General features: G+C 42.7%; 1 protein-coding gene across 3 annotated transcripts in view; it reads right to left on the bottom strand.

Moving 5' to 3' along the window:
* Nup93 (nucleoporin 93) overlaps positions 1-15672 on the bottom strand; it is a 139229-nt gene extending 123557 nt beyond the window's left edge. For 2 of the 3 annotated variants that reach the window (XM_004625968.2, XM_023709315.1), the window contains exon 1: positions 15595-15672. The gene's annotated coding sequence lies outside the window, so the exon portion shown is untranslated. Of the gene's footprint in view, positions 1-8066; positions 8147-15594 lie in introns of those variants that run through there. The other variant, XM_023709314.1, reaches the window with a different exon arrangement.
* Positions 15673-17090: the final 1418 nt, after the last annotated feature.

Consider the following 17090-nt stretch of genomic DNA (forward strand, 5'->3'; position numbering starts at 1 on the left):
TAAACTCTTTTATTTATTTATTTAATATTTATTTGTTTATGTGTGTATGTGTGTGGCCAGCTCAGCCCACCAGGGGGCGGGGCTGGCTGGCATGTAGTGCTGGGGATTGAACCGCGGTCCCTGTGCTTTTTGTTCTAAGTAGGTGCTTTAGACCACTGAGCCATCTCACCAGACCCAATGCTAGTTAATAGGGTGCTCACTTTGCAAAAATTTACCAATCTAAACTCATAATCTAGGCCAGCCAAATAGCTCAGTGGATTAAAGCACCTGCAGTGCCGGGGTGCGCTGAGACAGCAATTGAGACTGATGGTATGCTTGGTGGCACACTTGATGGCATAACCCAAGCTCTTAGGAGGCTGTAAAACAGACAGATCACTACAAGTTTCCCTGTAGACCCTTCCTTAAAATACAAAAAAAAAAAAAAAGAAAGAAAGAAAAGTATTCTCAAAGAGTGGCCCCAGGGGCGAGGTCAGCACAGCATGAGGGACTGGGGCTTGGGCCCTGGTCCCTGCTCTTGCCAGGAGCTTAGTCTGCTGAGCTATCTCATCGGCCCTCATTTCTCCTATTTTTAAAGCATCAGCCACAAGTAGAATACTGTTACGGTTTGAATCTGAAATGTCCCCCAAAGCTAAAGCATATGAAGGATTGGTCTCTGATGCTGTCAGGTTCACAGATAAGAATCTTTGGAAAGTGAGGAACTGCTAAGTGTTCTGACCTTACCAATGGGTGAACCCACTGATGGGTTCACAGCTTAATGGGCCACTGCGAGGTGATGGGAACGATAGGAAGCCGGTCAGTGGGGCTACTTTGTCCCTGGCCTTTTCCCTTCTCTCTTCTAGACTGCCGTAAGGTAAGCAGTTCTACCCTAGCACACACTCCTGGCCACAATGTTCTGCCTCACCACAGGCCCAGGTACAAGGAGCCAAGTGACCATGAATTGAAACCACAGACCAAAATAAATCTTTTCTCCTTTAGAGGCTGATTTTCTCACATATTTTGTCACAGTGATGTAAAGCTGACAAGAACAAGCATCTCTTTCTTTTTGTGTAAGATTGTGGACTTCCAAGCTGAGAAAACACTGAGTTCTTTAAAGATCACTGAGTTATCCCAGAAATAAGTGTTACTCACTAATTCTTGAGTCAAGCCTATGTTACTTCAAGGTTATTCACTGGAAAATCAGAGCCTCGAACTTCACAGGAAACAGGGAAAGTCTCAGAGCCACCCATCCTAGACCTGTCTGTCAAATCCTTGCCAAGTAACTAGTCTCTTAGGGCAAGGGTCAGCAAATTTCTTCTGTAAAGGCACAGATGATGAACATTCCAGGCTCTGTGGTCCAGTCTCTGTTGCAACTACTCAACTCTCATTCTAGTTTGAAAGCTGCCATAAATAATATGGAAACAAATAAGTATATCTGTGTTCCAACAAAATTTTTGTGTGTGTGTGGGAGGAGTCTTTTTGACAGAGTCTCACTATGCAGTTCAAGCTGGTCTTGAGCTCATTTTGTAGCCCAGGCTGGGCTCAAATTCACAACCATCCTCCTGCCTCAGCCTCTCGAGTGCTGGGATTACAGGCATGAACCATTATGCCTGGCTCCAATAAAACTGTAATTGTAAACATTTTAAAATTTGAATTTCACCACATTTTCATAAAAATATACTTCTTTTTCTTTTTAATTTTTAAATTTTTATTTATTTATGTATTTATTTTTGCAGTGATTCAAACATAAAAATCTGTCTTAGCTTGAGCCAGGCATTGTGGCGCACACCTGTAATCCCAGCACTCTGGAAGCTGAGGCAGGAGGATTATTGTGAGTTTGAGAACAGCCTGGGCTGCAAGTGAGCTCAAGGGCAGCCTAAACTGCATAGTGAGACCCTGTCTCAAAAAGACAAAAAAAAAAAAAAAAAAGTTCACCAATCCCTGGAAGAATATCTAAGCTGGACCTACCATATAAATCCCCATTCAGTTTTGTTTTGTTTTGTTTTGTTTTTGGGGGGGGATGGTGGAGGGGTTGTTTTGAGCCAAGGTCTTGTTATACAGTTCAGGCTGGCCTTCAATTCAATATGTAGCCTAGGTGGACCTCAAACTCATGACAATCCTCCTGACTCAGCCTCCCAAATGCTGGAATTTAGTGTTTACTAACTATAATGTCCTTGGCAAAAACCCTTCCCAAGGCCCTACTAGTAAAAACAGTTATAAGGGTTGGGGGGGGGGGGGAAGAGCCACAGGATATATCATGAACTGGTACAAATTTCCTATGATGAATGTTATTATTATGTGTATCTAAAATGTATGAATAAAATATTTTTTAAAAAACTATTACAGGGGCTGGGGAGATGGCTCAGTAGAATAAGCGCTTCCCTGGCAAGCGCAAGGCCCTGAGTTCAATTCCAGGTTCCACAAACAAAAAAAACTATTACAAAGATTAATATTAAGGTCTATTGCTACTGCCCTTCTCTTTTTAAACTGCTTAAAAGAGTATATGTAAGAAAGAAATGTATTTTGTATATGATGAAATCTGTCTGGTATATTCTTTTGACCTAATATACAGGTTGCTGAGGGAACTCACTGCCCTTTCTTTTTAGACACAGTGAAACATATTAAACCCATATAAATTTTCCCTTTTCCTTATCACCCGGAAACCAAACAGCTCAGTTATCCAAGAAACACAAAGAACTGAGAAAGACAAAAGAATAAAGACAAAGCCATTTAATTTTCTTCTGCATTACAGAAATCTCCTTGATTCAATGACTCATACGGGGAGATGACAACTACTACTTTCCACGCAGAATTAAATACACATGATCCCCTGCTCATGATGGCTTGGTAATATTTTCACTTCATAATGGTAAAAAATTTGTACATATTCTGCAAAACTTATACTTTGAATTTTGATCTTTTCCCAAGCTATGGATATGAGATACTATACCCTCCAGAGATGCTGGGCAGTAATAGACAGCCCACACCCCCAATTAGCCACACAATCACAAGAAACAATAACAAAGGCACTACAGTATACTGCGTTGCTAATTCAGTAGGTTATATAATATGGAGTGCATTTTTCAATTTATGATTATCGATTTATAATGGGTTTTTTTGGAATGTGGCCCATTATAATCACAGGAACATCAATATAATCAAACAATAACTATTACCACTCACAGAGGAATTCTAATTTAACCATACACTCAAATATTATCTCTTGCCAAGCATGGTCGTACATGTCTGTAATCTCAGCACTCGGGAAGCTCAGGCAGGAGGACTGCTATGAATTCAAGGCCAACCTGGGCTACATACTGAGTTCAAGGCCAGTCTAAACTACATACTGAAACAAAAAACAAAAAAATAATCTCTTTCACCTATAAATATTCTGCTACCAAAGTTAGCTCAAAGAGGATTTTATATACAGAGATAATAACCCATGTTCCTATTTATACATTTTTTCCCAAAATTTTCAACATCGTTCTTCTCTGAATCCCTTTTTAATTTTAGTATGACAGCAAAATATATTCAGAAATATTTTAAACATTATCAGTAAGTAGACAACTAGATTTTGAACTCACAGCTAGGGAGATAGCTCAGCAGCTTGCCTGGCAAGTGCAAGGTCCTGAGGTTTTATTCCCACTACCAATAAATAATTAGATAGATAGATAGATAGATAGATAGATAGATAGACAGACAGACAGACAGACAGACAGACAGACAGGGCAAGGCAAGGCAAGGCAAGGCAAGGCAAGGCAAGGCAAGGCAGACAAGACAGACAGACAGACAGACAGACAGACAGACGACAGGCAGGCAGGCAGGCAGGCAGACAGACAGACGGGGGAACACACACACACACACACACACACACACACACAGCTTTTAAACTCAAATACTGGTTGGAATCCATTTTGTTCGCTTACTAGCAGAAAGTGGATCAGTTAGAGATAAAGTCCAAACCGCTGTGTCAATTTCCTTGTGTAAAAAAGGAAATTATAATCTCCATGGACTTCAAAAGCTTCTTAATACACAAGGTATTTTTTAAATTTGCTGATTTATATTATTGTAAAATCCTATTTTAGCTTTTTTCCAAAGTTGCCAATTTGGCAAACATTTTATCATTTATTTATAAACATCTCTGCTCCAAGAACTCTCTAGTAAATATTTAACACTAAATTATAACTTATTTAATTACATGTTTATATCATTAAGAACTTCTGGAAGATTAATTTTTTAATGTATGTTACATCATCCACTACCAAATATGGTTTTAATATAAATCCAAATTTCTACAACAAAGATGACTCAAAGAAATTAAGCATTTCATCTCAAACAGATATCGTACCCTCAAACCTCATCAGTCATTTCACAACACTAAAACACAATAATGTTCAACATTTAAGACTAAAGATTAAGGAGAAAGCCTAACTTGAGGTACTGAAAGTTTTATAAGTATTCCTCATCCAAAATGCTTAGGGTGGGCTGGTGAGATGGCTCAGTGGTCTAAAGCACCTACTTAGAACAAGCTTAGCAAAGCACAGGGACCGCAGTTCAATCCCCCAGCACCACATGCCAGCCAGCCCCGCCCCCTGGTGGGCTGAGCTGGCCACACACACACACACACACACACACACAAATAAATAAATAAAAAAAAAAAAAAAAAAAAATAAAAATAAAAGCACCTACTTAGAACAAGCTAAGCTAAGCAAAGCACAGGGACCACGGTTCAATCCCCCAGCACCACATGCCAGCCAGCCCCGCCCCCTGGTGGGCTGAGCTGGCCACACACATAAAATAAATGAATAAATAAATAATAATAATAAAAATTAAAAAAAAAACTAAAAAAAAATGCTTAGGGTCAGAAATGGCTCAGATTTGGTACTTTGCAGGTTTGGGATTATTTACATATACATGAGATATCTTCAATACCTCTTACATACATACTACCCCCACCACTGGCAATCTACCCTAGAAGTATTGGACCACTGAGCCTCCACCCTCACCCATCCTTAAAGCCTTTTTTGAAGGTTTCATTAAATTGCCAGAGCTGCCCTCTAATTTACAGTCTTCCTGTTTCAACCTCTCAAGTGGCTGAGATTACAGGCTGGTACCACAATGCTCACCTTGATCTTACATGATATTTTTAATAATAGGATGCCATGTTGGCACTCAGAAAGTTTCTGATTTTGGATTAAGGGTGCTCAACCTGGGCTGTTCTGTTCTCCTTGTTTTCACTGTATAAACTATAGTTAGATGACACTATCAGCCCACTTTTCACTGTATTGGTCCGATACCAAAAGTTCACATCTTGGGCCAGTGAGACAGCTCAGAGTGGTCTAAAGCACCTGCTTAGGCAAGCTTTGGCAATTGCGCAGGGACCAGGGTTCAATCCCTAGCACCACATGCTGTGCCAGCCCTGACCCCGGGATGGCCTGAGCCAGCCACACACACACACACACACACACACACACACACACACAATCATATCTTAAAAGATACTATTGTTTTAAATGCTTCTAGAAGAAAAGAAAAAGGATGATTTCTAAAATGCTGTTTTTGAGGCCAGGGAGATAGGTCCACAGTCTAAGCTCCTGCCTGGCAAGTATAAGCACCCAGGTTCAATCCCCAGTATCATATGCTATGCTGGCCCTGCACCAAGCCAGACACCGAAACTGGGCATGGTGGTGCACACCTGTGCACTGGGGAGACAGAGAGGAAGATCACCATGAGTCCAAGCTACACAGCAAGACCCTGTACCAAATAAATAAAAGATTTAAAAAATAAAATGCTAGTTTGGTATAATTATATTCCTATGAGACCAAATAAAAGAGAGTTAGACGTGATCATTTTTATTCAGAAGATAACACTTATAGAGAAAACAAATATAAACTAACCTAGACAGAAAGGCTTAGTGATTCAGCAGCAGTACTGCTCTGAACAGCTCAGTATGTATGTATGTATGTATGTATGTATGTATGTATTTATTTATTTTACGTATTCAGTACAGGGCCTACAGGATCTCACTACACAAATCAGACTTGTAGTGATTCTCCCATTTTCAGCCTTCTAAGTGCTGGGATTATGCGTATCACCACACAGTATCAACACATCCCAGGGGGTGGGGCTGGCACGGCATGCTGGGATCAAACCCTATGCCTACAGGCACGTTAGTCCCATGAGCTATCTGGTTAGCCCCTCAGTATTTACAGTTAGGAATGTATAGTGTCAGCATTCCTGACACATAAAACATCCCTTCTATTAATTCATCTTCAATAAGCAAAAAAAGTAACTTGGTAACACAGAGAAACATAAATTATTCACAAAAGGAACTTTCTGGTAAACTCCTGACCACCGAAGACAGTAAGGACCTCTCGAAAGTAAGCACTGTGTACTCCAGCCTGCTCCCTCTCCACAATGGCCCCAATCTGGGACTGGATCTTTATGGGATCTCAATTTCACCACTGGTGAAATGAGTGGGTTGTCTCAAGTGATTTAAGATTGATTCGATTAATTGATTGATTTGGTACGGGGTCTTGATATGCAGCTCGGACTCATAGTGATCCTCCTGTCTCAACCTCCCCAGAACTAGGATTATAGGCGTGTGCCACCACACTCCATTTCAGTGGCCAGCATAGCACAGGGGATAAAACGCAGGTCCTTGCACTTGCCAGGCAGGCGCTTAGACCACTGAGCTATCTCCCTGGCCCATCAAGTGACTTCTAAGGGTCTGACCACAATGAAGAATCTATGGATGTGGGATTTTTTATAGGCTTTAAACTAATTTTATTCCTTTCTCAGAAGGAGCAGCCTCAGTTTTCTGGTAACAGAAATTATATACTATACTGTAGGAATAATATGGTGACCCCCCAAAAGTCTTTGGCTCCGGCCTTGGATCTTCTCCCTAAATCAGTGGTTCTCAACCAGTGATGGCTTTGCTCCCCACCCTGGGGCCTGGACAGTGTCTGAAAAAGTTCTTGATTGCCCTAACTTAAGACAGGAAATTCATATCATTCGTTTTTGGAGGAAAAAGGGCAAGAATTCTGTTATCAGCATTCTACAGTCTTCAATAGTTATTTGACCCAAAATATGAATAGTTTCCAGGTTTAGTAACCCTGACATGCACCAAGGAAGGTTTCCAGTCCTGAGGACAATAACGTCAGTATTAGACATGAGAAACCCTAGAAATATATGCTTTTTAAAATATAGCTCCACAGGAGGCTGAGGCAGAAGGATGATTGTGAGTTCGAGACCAGCATGGGCTACAAAGTGAACTCAAGGCCAGCCTGAACTGCATAGCAAGACCCTGTCTCAAAAAAACAAAAATAAATAAAACACAGCTCTGTGGAAAAAAATAAATTTCACAGACATAATGGTGAGGGCTGGCCAAATAGCTCAGCAGATTAAAGTGCCTGTAAGCAGGCGCAGGGGCCGTGGGTTCAATACCTGGAGCTCTTGTGCCCGCCCCGCCCACAGGGCACACTGAGACAGGGATTGAGATTAGACATGGTGGCACACACCTGTAACCCCACCTCTTAGGAGGCTGTAAACAGGTGGATCACTACGAGTCCTCTAGTAGTGAGACCCTGAACACCCTCTACACCCTTCCCAAAAATGCAAAATACAAAATACAAAAAAAAAAAAAAAAGGTGAACTAAAGAAGCCAGACTTGGGGGGGGGGGCGCCGCACACTGTACAATTCCATAAACATGGATTAAAAAAATTGGAAAAACCAGTCTATGATACCACAAATCAGAATACTAGTTATTTTTAGGAGTGTGAAGGAATACTGAATGGGAAAAAGCACAGTAGAGCTTTCTGGGTACTATGCACTGAATTATATTCCCTCAAAATACTTGAGCCCTTACCCCAATACATGGACTTGGAGCAAGCAGCGAGAAAAAGATCAAAGGAGGATCTTCGAAGGGGAGATAATCCCTCCTGGGCTCCTCTCCAATGATGCACCTCTTTTGATCTGACTCCACCTCCCAAAATCAAGTCAGCTACAAACCCTGTACTCCAATTAAACTCCAAAACCACCACTAAGCATTAGAGGTCCTAGAAGAATATTTAGATATCTAGATACAAACCGTAACATTCTTCATACAAAATTCAGTCCATCTCTAACACTTCCCAAAGTCCTAACAGATTCAACACTGATGACCAAGACCAAGTCCAGTCTCCTCTGAGATTTAAAACAAATTCTTAGCTTTAATCCCTGTAAAAATCACAAAGTTACAAGTACAAGGGCCTGAGTTCAATCCCCAGTTCCTCAAAAAAAAAGTTAAACATGCCATATACTATGACACAGGATAAACATCTCCATTCCAAAAAGTAGGAATAGGGGAATAGAAACAAAGACCTCAGCAGGGCAAACATTAATTCCTATAGGTCCATGGGGCAAAGTGTTTGCAATCTGTGATCCCCAAAGGGTTTGGGCGGTCCCATTCCATTGTCAGTGGTTGTAGCTTTCATGGCTTCTCCTTTGGATTTGACTCTGCTCATTCCTGGGGGGGGAGGGCATCTAGATACAAATCAAAACAGCACCCTTCTAAGGAGACATATCAAAGTACCTGCATTAGTCCACCAACCCCATCTCGTGCATATGATGAAGGAAAAGCCATGTGAGAACAATGAGCAGCAAGGGAGAGAATCTCATTACATTAGCAACTCATGTACATAATAAATTTATTCCTCAAATATATACATGGGTCTGATGTACTCCTTGTCTCTTCCACCACTGCTGCCCTTGTCCAAAGTGCTCACATGTATATCTTGGGAAAGAACAACCTCTTTCCTGGTATTCCTGTCCTATCTTGTCTTCTTCCTACTTTCCAGTCTATGCACAGCAGTGGAACTAAGTCTCAGAAAATGCTCAACCTGGAACACAGGTAGCTCAGTGGTCTAAGTGCCTGCCTAGGCAAGCACAAGTACCTGGGTTCTATATCCAGTACCACATGCTGTGCTCATCCCGCCCACTGCATAGTAAGGCCCTGTACCAAATACAATTAAAAAAAAAAGCTTTTAAAAAAAAGACTCAACCCTTCAGTAGCTCCTATCATTCAAACTAAAATCTAAAGTCCTTACTTTGTACTGCAAAGAAACCAATCTGTGCACTGCCCAACCCCTCCTGCTATTATTCTTCCCTGTGACTACTTCAGCCATAGCTGCTTGCTCTTCAAATATGCTAAATACACTGCTGCCTCAGAATATCTACAGAGTCCACCCCATTACTTCATTCAGGTCTCTGTTCACAGATCTTTTTAAAGAAGCTTCACAGAATATCCCAACTAAAACAGTCCCACTATCCACTCTGCTATTTTCCTCTCAGCTCCATAGAAGCACTTGTCAATATCTTGCATCATCAGTTCATTTGTTTATTCACTTAGCACCAGTCTCTGGACAAATATAAACTTCTTGAATCTGGGAATTTTGTCTGGTTTGTCCACAGCACCACTCCTAATACACTGCACAAATAAGACCTGGTACACTACAGATGCTCCATAAATATTTGCTAAATGAAGAAAGGAAGATGGGAGACATTTTTGGTGAGGTTTGAGTAGGTTATTCTAGTAGTTAGCAACTGTACACTGTTTCAGAGCATTAGTAGTTACAAAAGTGTAAAGCTGCCAGTCTGTACATTCCTGTAATCCCAAAATCGTGAGGCTGAGTTCAAGGCCAGCCTGGGATACATAAGTGAGTCCAGGCCAGCCTGGGCTACACTGCAAAACTCTGTCTCAAAAAAAAAAAAAAAAAAAAGAAGTGTAAAGCTGCAAAACATTTAAAATTTTTAGGCCATTTGAGAGGGAAAGACTATAGTTACTAACAGACCTTTACGTAAGGCAAGCAAATGAACTAGGAGAACCCCTATCTATCAAAATATGACTCCCATATCTTTGTCCAGCCTAATTCTTTCCCTAAGCCAGTATTTCCAACTATTCATCTTACATCTATACCTGCCTAGTCCCAAACATAATTTAGCACTTCTCTCTCAGCCATTAACGCTACCATTTCTTCCTCCTGGGTTCCTGATCTCTTTTGGTAAAACAACTCGTTCAGCTCAGCCAGAACACCCCCTGAAGTCATCCCAGATCACCTTCCAATTCTCAAACATCCAGCCATTCTACAGGTCTACTTCTGAAACCTTCAGAAAAGTCACATCCTCACCTCTTCCCTCTGCTCAGACCCTTTTGCTTTTCTACCAGTTACCTCAACAGTCTAAGCTTTCTCACTTCTCTGACCTACTCTCCCATTGGCCAGAGGTCTTTCTGAAATTTTCCGCTGCCTTACCCCATCATGGGCACCTTCCATCCCCTGCAGAAAGGAATGTCCACACTTTGACAGAGTTTTACACAGGGTACCCTCCACAGAACATACAGTGACCAATCCTCCACCATGCCTCGAAATTCTCTGTTCTCTGAGGTTCTCATGCAATTTCTCCCTCCACACCCCCATGTCCAAACTCTGCTATAACATATACCCAAACTCATTGTCACATAAGGAATTCATGTATGTTTTATAAAGCCAACTGGCTCAGTTTCACTGCCCTACCATTCTGAACTTTCTGTATCTTTTTCCCATGGAGTAATTAGGATCATTTTTTCCCATGTACAGTAGTAGGTCTTCACGTCTAGAAGGCAAATTTCTGTAAAGTCCACACATGCTCAACTGTGAAGCCTCAGCTGCAAAGTCTGGAACATAACAGACACCAAATACATGTTTCTAAATTAAAGTGACCTATTCCTTCCACTCCTTTTTTCCCCCACTCCCTCCACTCCTTAAGCCCTTCCACTGTTAGACCTTTGCTCTGACCCCTCCCAGGCACATCTGTCTCCCTCAACCTTGTTTTCCACTTCAGTGCACTGGGTACTCAAGCTCACTGCATCTCCAACTAACCACACCTCAGCATCTTTGCATGTGCTGTTTTGCCTGCTAGGAATTCTCTCTTAACAGCTGTAGGATTTGCTCTCTTATTTCAGTCAGCTATCTGTTCAAATATCCCTATCCCAACATGTGAATCAAGAGGATCCAGAAACAACCCCAGCCACATTCAGCTATTTAATTTTTTTTTCATTGTGTGTGTGTGTGTGTGTGTGTGTGTGTGGCCAGCTCAGCCCACCAGGAGGCAGGGCTGGCTGGCATGTGGTGCTGGGGGATTGAACTGCGGTCCCTGTGCTTTGCTAAGCTTGTTCTAAGTAGGTGCTTTAGACCACTGAGCCATCTCACCAGCCCTCAGCTATTTAATTTTTAACAGACGACAAACACCTATACTAGAGAAAAGACAGTCCCTTTAACAAGTAGTACTGGGAAAAATAAGTATTCAATCGCAGAAAGCTGAATGAAGACCCATATAACTCACTACGTACTAAACTAAAATCAAAATGGGTCAAAGATCTAAATGTTAAAACAGAAACAACCTACTGGAAGATAAAACTGGAAAAACTCTTGAAGCTGGATGTAGTGACACACACCTGTAATCTCAGCAATTGAGAGGCTGAGGTAAGTAGACCACCACAAGTTTGAGGCCATCCTGCACTACACAGCAAATTCAAGGTTAGCCTGAACTGCATAGCAAGACCCTGTCTCAAAAAACAAAAAAATTCTTGAAGGCACAGGCATAGGCAAGACCTAAACAGAACTCCAACTGCATAAGTAATAACATCAGGAATCAACAAATGGGACCATATCAAAAAGCTTCTGCAGGGGGTTGGGGAGATAGCTCAGTAGAATAAGCTCTTGCCTAGCAAGTGCAAGGGCTTGAGTTCAATCCCCGGGTTCCACAAAAAAAAAAAAAGCTTCTGCACAGCGAAGGAAATAACTGCCTGCCAACATAATAGAGAGACAACCTACCAAACAGGAAAAAAATTCCCAAAGAGAAAGAACTCAAAAATAATTAAGGGCCTGGAAGACAACTCAGTGGCATAAGTGCCTGCCACCCAAGCTCAAGGTTCTGAGTTCAATCTCTGGGAGGGAGGGAGGGAGGGAGGGAGGGAGGGAGGGAAGGAGGGAGGGAAGGAGGGAGGGAGGGAAGGAAAGAAGGGGAGAGACAGGGAGAGAGGGAAAGCGAGCGAGCATGAGCAAGCAAAAATAATTAAGACCCTCAAAATAAAAGATCCAATCATAGCCGGTTCTGGTGGCACACACCTACAATCCCAGCACTTGGGAGGCTAAGGCAGGATGAGCACTGCAAGACTGAGCCCAGCCTGGGCTACACAGTAAGTTCAAGGTCAGCCTGAGGGGCTGGAGATTTAGCTCAGCGGCAGAACATTTGCCTAGCAAGCAGGAAACCCTGGATTCGGTCCTCAGCACCAAAAAACAAAAAAGAAACCACCTAAGAAACGATTCAACCAAAAAAATACAATAAAATCAAAAAAGACCAAAGAAAGATCAGCCTGAAACTACATGACAAGACGCTCTCTCAAAAAAGACAAAACAGGGGCTGGGTGGATGGATCAGTAGAACAAGCGCTTGCCTGGCAAGCGCAAGTGCCTGAGTTCAAGCCCCGGTTCTGCCAAAAAAAAAAAAAAAAAAAAAAAGACAAAACGATAAATAAGTATATAAATAAGCCAATCACAAAACAGGCAACTGAAATGGATTGGTGGGAATGTAAATGAGTATAACTACTTTGGAAATCAGTATGAAGATTCCTCAAAAAACTAAGAATTGGGGCTGGTGAGGTGGCTCAGTGGTCCAAAGCACCTACTTAGAACACACTTAGCAAAGCACAGGGACCGCGGTTCAATCCCCCAGTACCACATGCCAGCCAGCCCTGCCCCCTGGTGGGCTGAGCTGGCCACACACACATATACGCACACACACAAATAAATAAATAAAATTAAAAAAAAAACTAAGACTAGAAATTCCACTGACCCAGCCACTTCTTTCCCAGCTACCTTCCTGAGTTAAAGACATTATACTACAGTGATACACATATACCCATGTTTATAGCATCATAATCTTGTAGGTAGAGTGTATGTCCACCAATAGATGAGTGGATAAAGAAAATCTGGTGGGGTCAGTGAGATAGCTCAGTGGTCTAAAGCACCTGCATAGGCAAGCTTAGGCAGGTGCAGGGGAACACGGTTTGATCCCCAGCACCACATGTTGCCCCGGGCCCGCCCTCAGGGTGGGCTGAGCCGGCCCAAAAAAAAAAGAAAATTTGGTATTTATATACAACAGAGTACTACTCAGTAATAAAGAAAAATAAACCTCAATCACATGTAGGAAAATGGTGGCACCAGGAGACCATAATGCCAAGTGAAATAATGCAGACATATGGACTTAAACACTGCATGATTTATTTTACATAAGAAACCCCAAAAATAGAATAAAATAAAAGATAGTTTAAGATAAAATAGGAAGGAAGGGAAAAAAAGGAGATTTAAAAAAAAAGAATGAACTGCATTAAGGCAAGAGATGAGAACAGGGTTAACAGTGTATCAACTCCCCACAAGAAAGTAATCTATGTACTACAAACATGCACCAATAAAAATTAAACTTAAAAAAAAAAATCCCTATCCTCCTGTGTTTCCTTTTTGTTTTTGTTTCAGGTAGGGCCTTGCTATGTAGCCCAGGCTGACCTCAAACTCACAGATCTTCCTGCCTCAGCCTCCCAAGTGAATGGATTGCACAATTCTCCTTTTAAAAACAGCTGATGCCACATTTTACATTTGTGTCCTTCTTGCTCTACTGTCATCTATAGGCATATCTCTTCAATGAGGATAAGCCAGTCTCATTTACTACTGAATTTTCATGCTTAGAACAGTGCCAGGAACACTTATTCCTATTTAATGGGTACCTACTTGTGCCAGGCCTAGGAACTACAAATACATCATAGAATAAAACACTAAAAAATGCCCACTACAATTCAGAAGGGAGGGGGCCTGCCCCTTAGCTCAGTTCTTTAAGTGGCTGCTTCAACAAAGCAGTCAGGCTCAGGTTGCTGTGGTTCATCCCCACAACTCAAGCCAGCCAAACCTGCCCTGAAGGCATTCAGAGCAAATAATAATAATAATAATAATAATCCTTCAATTCAGAAGGGAAAGACAAACAATACACCAGATAAGTAAAATGTAAGCGCTAAGAACTAAAGCAGTGAAGGAAGACAGGCATGAGGAAAGCCTCATTCACAAGAGACATCTCAGAGGACCAAAAAGTGAGAGTGATCCACATGGACAATGAACTGCAAGCAGAGGCCCCAAACTAAAGCATATCTAAAAAACAAACAAACAAACAAAAAACCAAACCAAAAGCAGGCTGAGGATACAAACCACCCTGAGTTGGATTCCCATTACCAAAAAAAAAAAAAAAAAAAAAAAAAAAAAAAAAAAAAAAACCAACAAACCTAAAGCATATCTGACAGCAAAACAGAAGGACAGCAGTAAGGGTAGCAAAGTCACAGCGTAACAGATTGTGTACAGCCATACAGCACAGCTAGTGAGAAGGGGAACCACTATAAGATATTTTTGAAGAGGGAATATGATCTGATGGTGTGTGTTTTAAAGGGACTGCTTTGCTGCTATGGTGAAAACAAGGGAAGATGGAAAACTATTTCAATAATCCAGGTGTAGGTGGTGTGACTTGGCCCAGGTAGAAAGCACTGGATGTGGACTGAGAAAGAGAAAGCCCTGGAGGATGATTCAAAGGTTATTGGCCAAACCTTTTTATATTACTGATGAGAAAATAATAACAATGGTATGAATAAGAATTTGGGAAAAGAGATGAAAGACGGCTTGCTAGTGCTAAATTCAGTATGAGCCCAGCAACCAACATAAAGGTCAAGAGAACTACTATGGAAATATGGGATTTAGGTCGCTAAAGCTGAACGAGACCACCAAGAATGAAAATACTGAAAAACAAATGCACATTGGTGAATGGATCAAATGTCTATTCTCCCACACCTTCCTGAGTTGGAAAGTCATCTTGGCGAAGAAAAAGAAAAAAAAAGTTTAAAAAACTTCCTTCCCCAACAGATGAGCAAATTCGGTGCAGTGGGTCATTCAAACTTTGACCGAAGACCCCTGGGGTCAATTCTAGTTTTGCTAAAAAGGACCCCAGCACACCTGGGCTCACCTTTACAGATGATAAGAAGCAGTGAGCTCCCAGAAAGGTGAGCTCCACCCTTTAGGATTCCAACCGTAACACCCATTGGACGTCAGTGTGGGAGACAAGCATAGGGGTTGACAGAGGCTCTCGGGGTCGTATTCCCTCGGTCCTGCGACTCCTTGCCTCAGAGGGTGAACGAGTTCCCCACTGCGTGCGAGACACAAGAGGGATGTGTGAGGGGGCAGGGCGCGGTCAGGTGAACACTCTTTCATCAAGGATGGAGATAGGGCTTGGCTACGGGCACTGCGCCACGCTGGGGAGGCCGGGGATGGAGGCCAAGGCGCTACGCCCAAACACCACACTCGAAACACGCAGCCCGCCACTGACACGGCGGCTGGACAACGCCTTCAGTCGCTGGCGTCAGGCGCGCGCGGCTGCCATGCGGCTAACCTAAGAGTGAGCCGCGCGGCCCCGAGCGTGAGGTCGGAACTCCGCCCCGCCTCGAGATCCCGAGTCTTGAGACAAGCCGCAGAACCGAATGACGAGACGGCAACCAGAAACAGACACGCTTACCTGGCAAGGGAGCCGTACCCGCTGCCCAGCTACCGGCGTGAGAAGTGGGCCACCGCTTCTCGCGCCGCCTGCCTGCGCTTCCTGATTGGCCAAAGCAGGCCGCTCCCAGAAGCCCCCGCGCGACGCGAAGCCAAATGAACTTTATGGAGACCGGAGGGGGAAGGACAAGGACAAGGGATTGGAGGCGGAGCCTCCGGCTGAGCTGTCAATCTCCCGAAACCCGCCCTCGCCCGCCCACGTGGTTAGCGTCGGCTCAGCAACCAGGAAGACAGCGATTCCACAGTCACAGGCACCAAGGAGATTTCTTACCTTACTGAACACCATCCTAGTTGCAGGCCTTATTCTAGGCGCTGGGGACACGGTCGCGTCCCAGCAAAGGAGATCCTTCAGCCATGGAAGTTCCCTGGCTGGAGTGGAAACAATATAATAAATGACTACGGTTTATGAGGAGGGCAATGAAGTAGAAAGCAGAGTGAATGTTTGGGTGGCGAGGGACTTCTTTGAGGAGGTGACAGCCGGGGTGAAACCGGAGATTGAGAAAAGGTTGAATTTACAGATTTGTGACTGCAGTACATTCCATATAGAGGGACCAAGAGTGAAGGCTGAGGGGAACTAAGCATGCTTTTGGAGAACAGAAAGAAGAAACCATGGCTGGAAGTCAGAGAGGACAGGTAAAGTAATTAACAGTGAACTAGGGCAGAACTTGGCAAGTCCTTTAGGCCATAGCAAGAAAATTGAAGTTATTCTTCCTGCAAATGGATAGGGATAATTATGAGCTGAATCACTTTTGTAAAAGATCCTCCTCCTGCTCTGCATAGAGAATGGAGTGTAGGCAAGAGAGAGGGGCTAAGCAAGGACGGCTTTGTCCAACACATAAAGATGTTGGGACTAAGGTTATGTTTGTTTGTTTGTTTGTTTTTGTGGTACCAGGGATCGAACTCAGGACCTTGTGCTTACCAGGCAGGTGCTCAAGCCTCTAAGCCATATCCCTGGCCCTGGACTAATGTTATAAAGTGCACTCATACAAAATCCATTAGTGCTCACAGAATGCCATAGAGGAGTAAGGCCCAGTTCTTAATGACCCATTGTGGATGCAAGAACATAAACAATTTTAATACTATTTAGTACTATGCAAGGATGCTAAGGGAATTTAACCAAAATCAGAGAGGCCTGCCTGGAGGAAGTGAAACCTTAACTAAGCCCAAAGAACTAGTATGGCTTAGGGAGACTTTTCCTAATCTAAGGAAAACAGTAAGCAGTGGCAAAGAAAACAAAAACATTGCTTTCCCCACTCTCACTGATCTCTTTTCTCACCTTTGACATAGATTCTGTTCTTGGCCGAACTATAAACAAACTCCAGGTCCTCTTCTCTGTTAGGGTTCAATCTTGATCTATAAGCAGCAAGCTATTAATTCAGTTTCTAACCACTGAAGGCCATACTCCCAGGATGACCAAACCTTCTTAAAATGCCTGCTTGGAGAAAAAAACTGTCTAAA

This window comes from Octodon degus, unplaced genomic scaffold, assembly GCF_000260255.1.
Source record: "Octodon degus isolate 3935 unplaced genomic scaffold, OctDeg1.0 scaffold00011, whole genome shotgun sequence".
Classification (NCBI taxonomy): Eukaryota; Metazoa; Chordata; class Mammalia; order Rodentia; family Octodontidae; genus Octodon; species Octodon degus.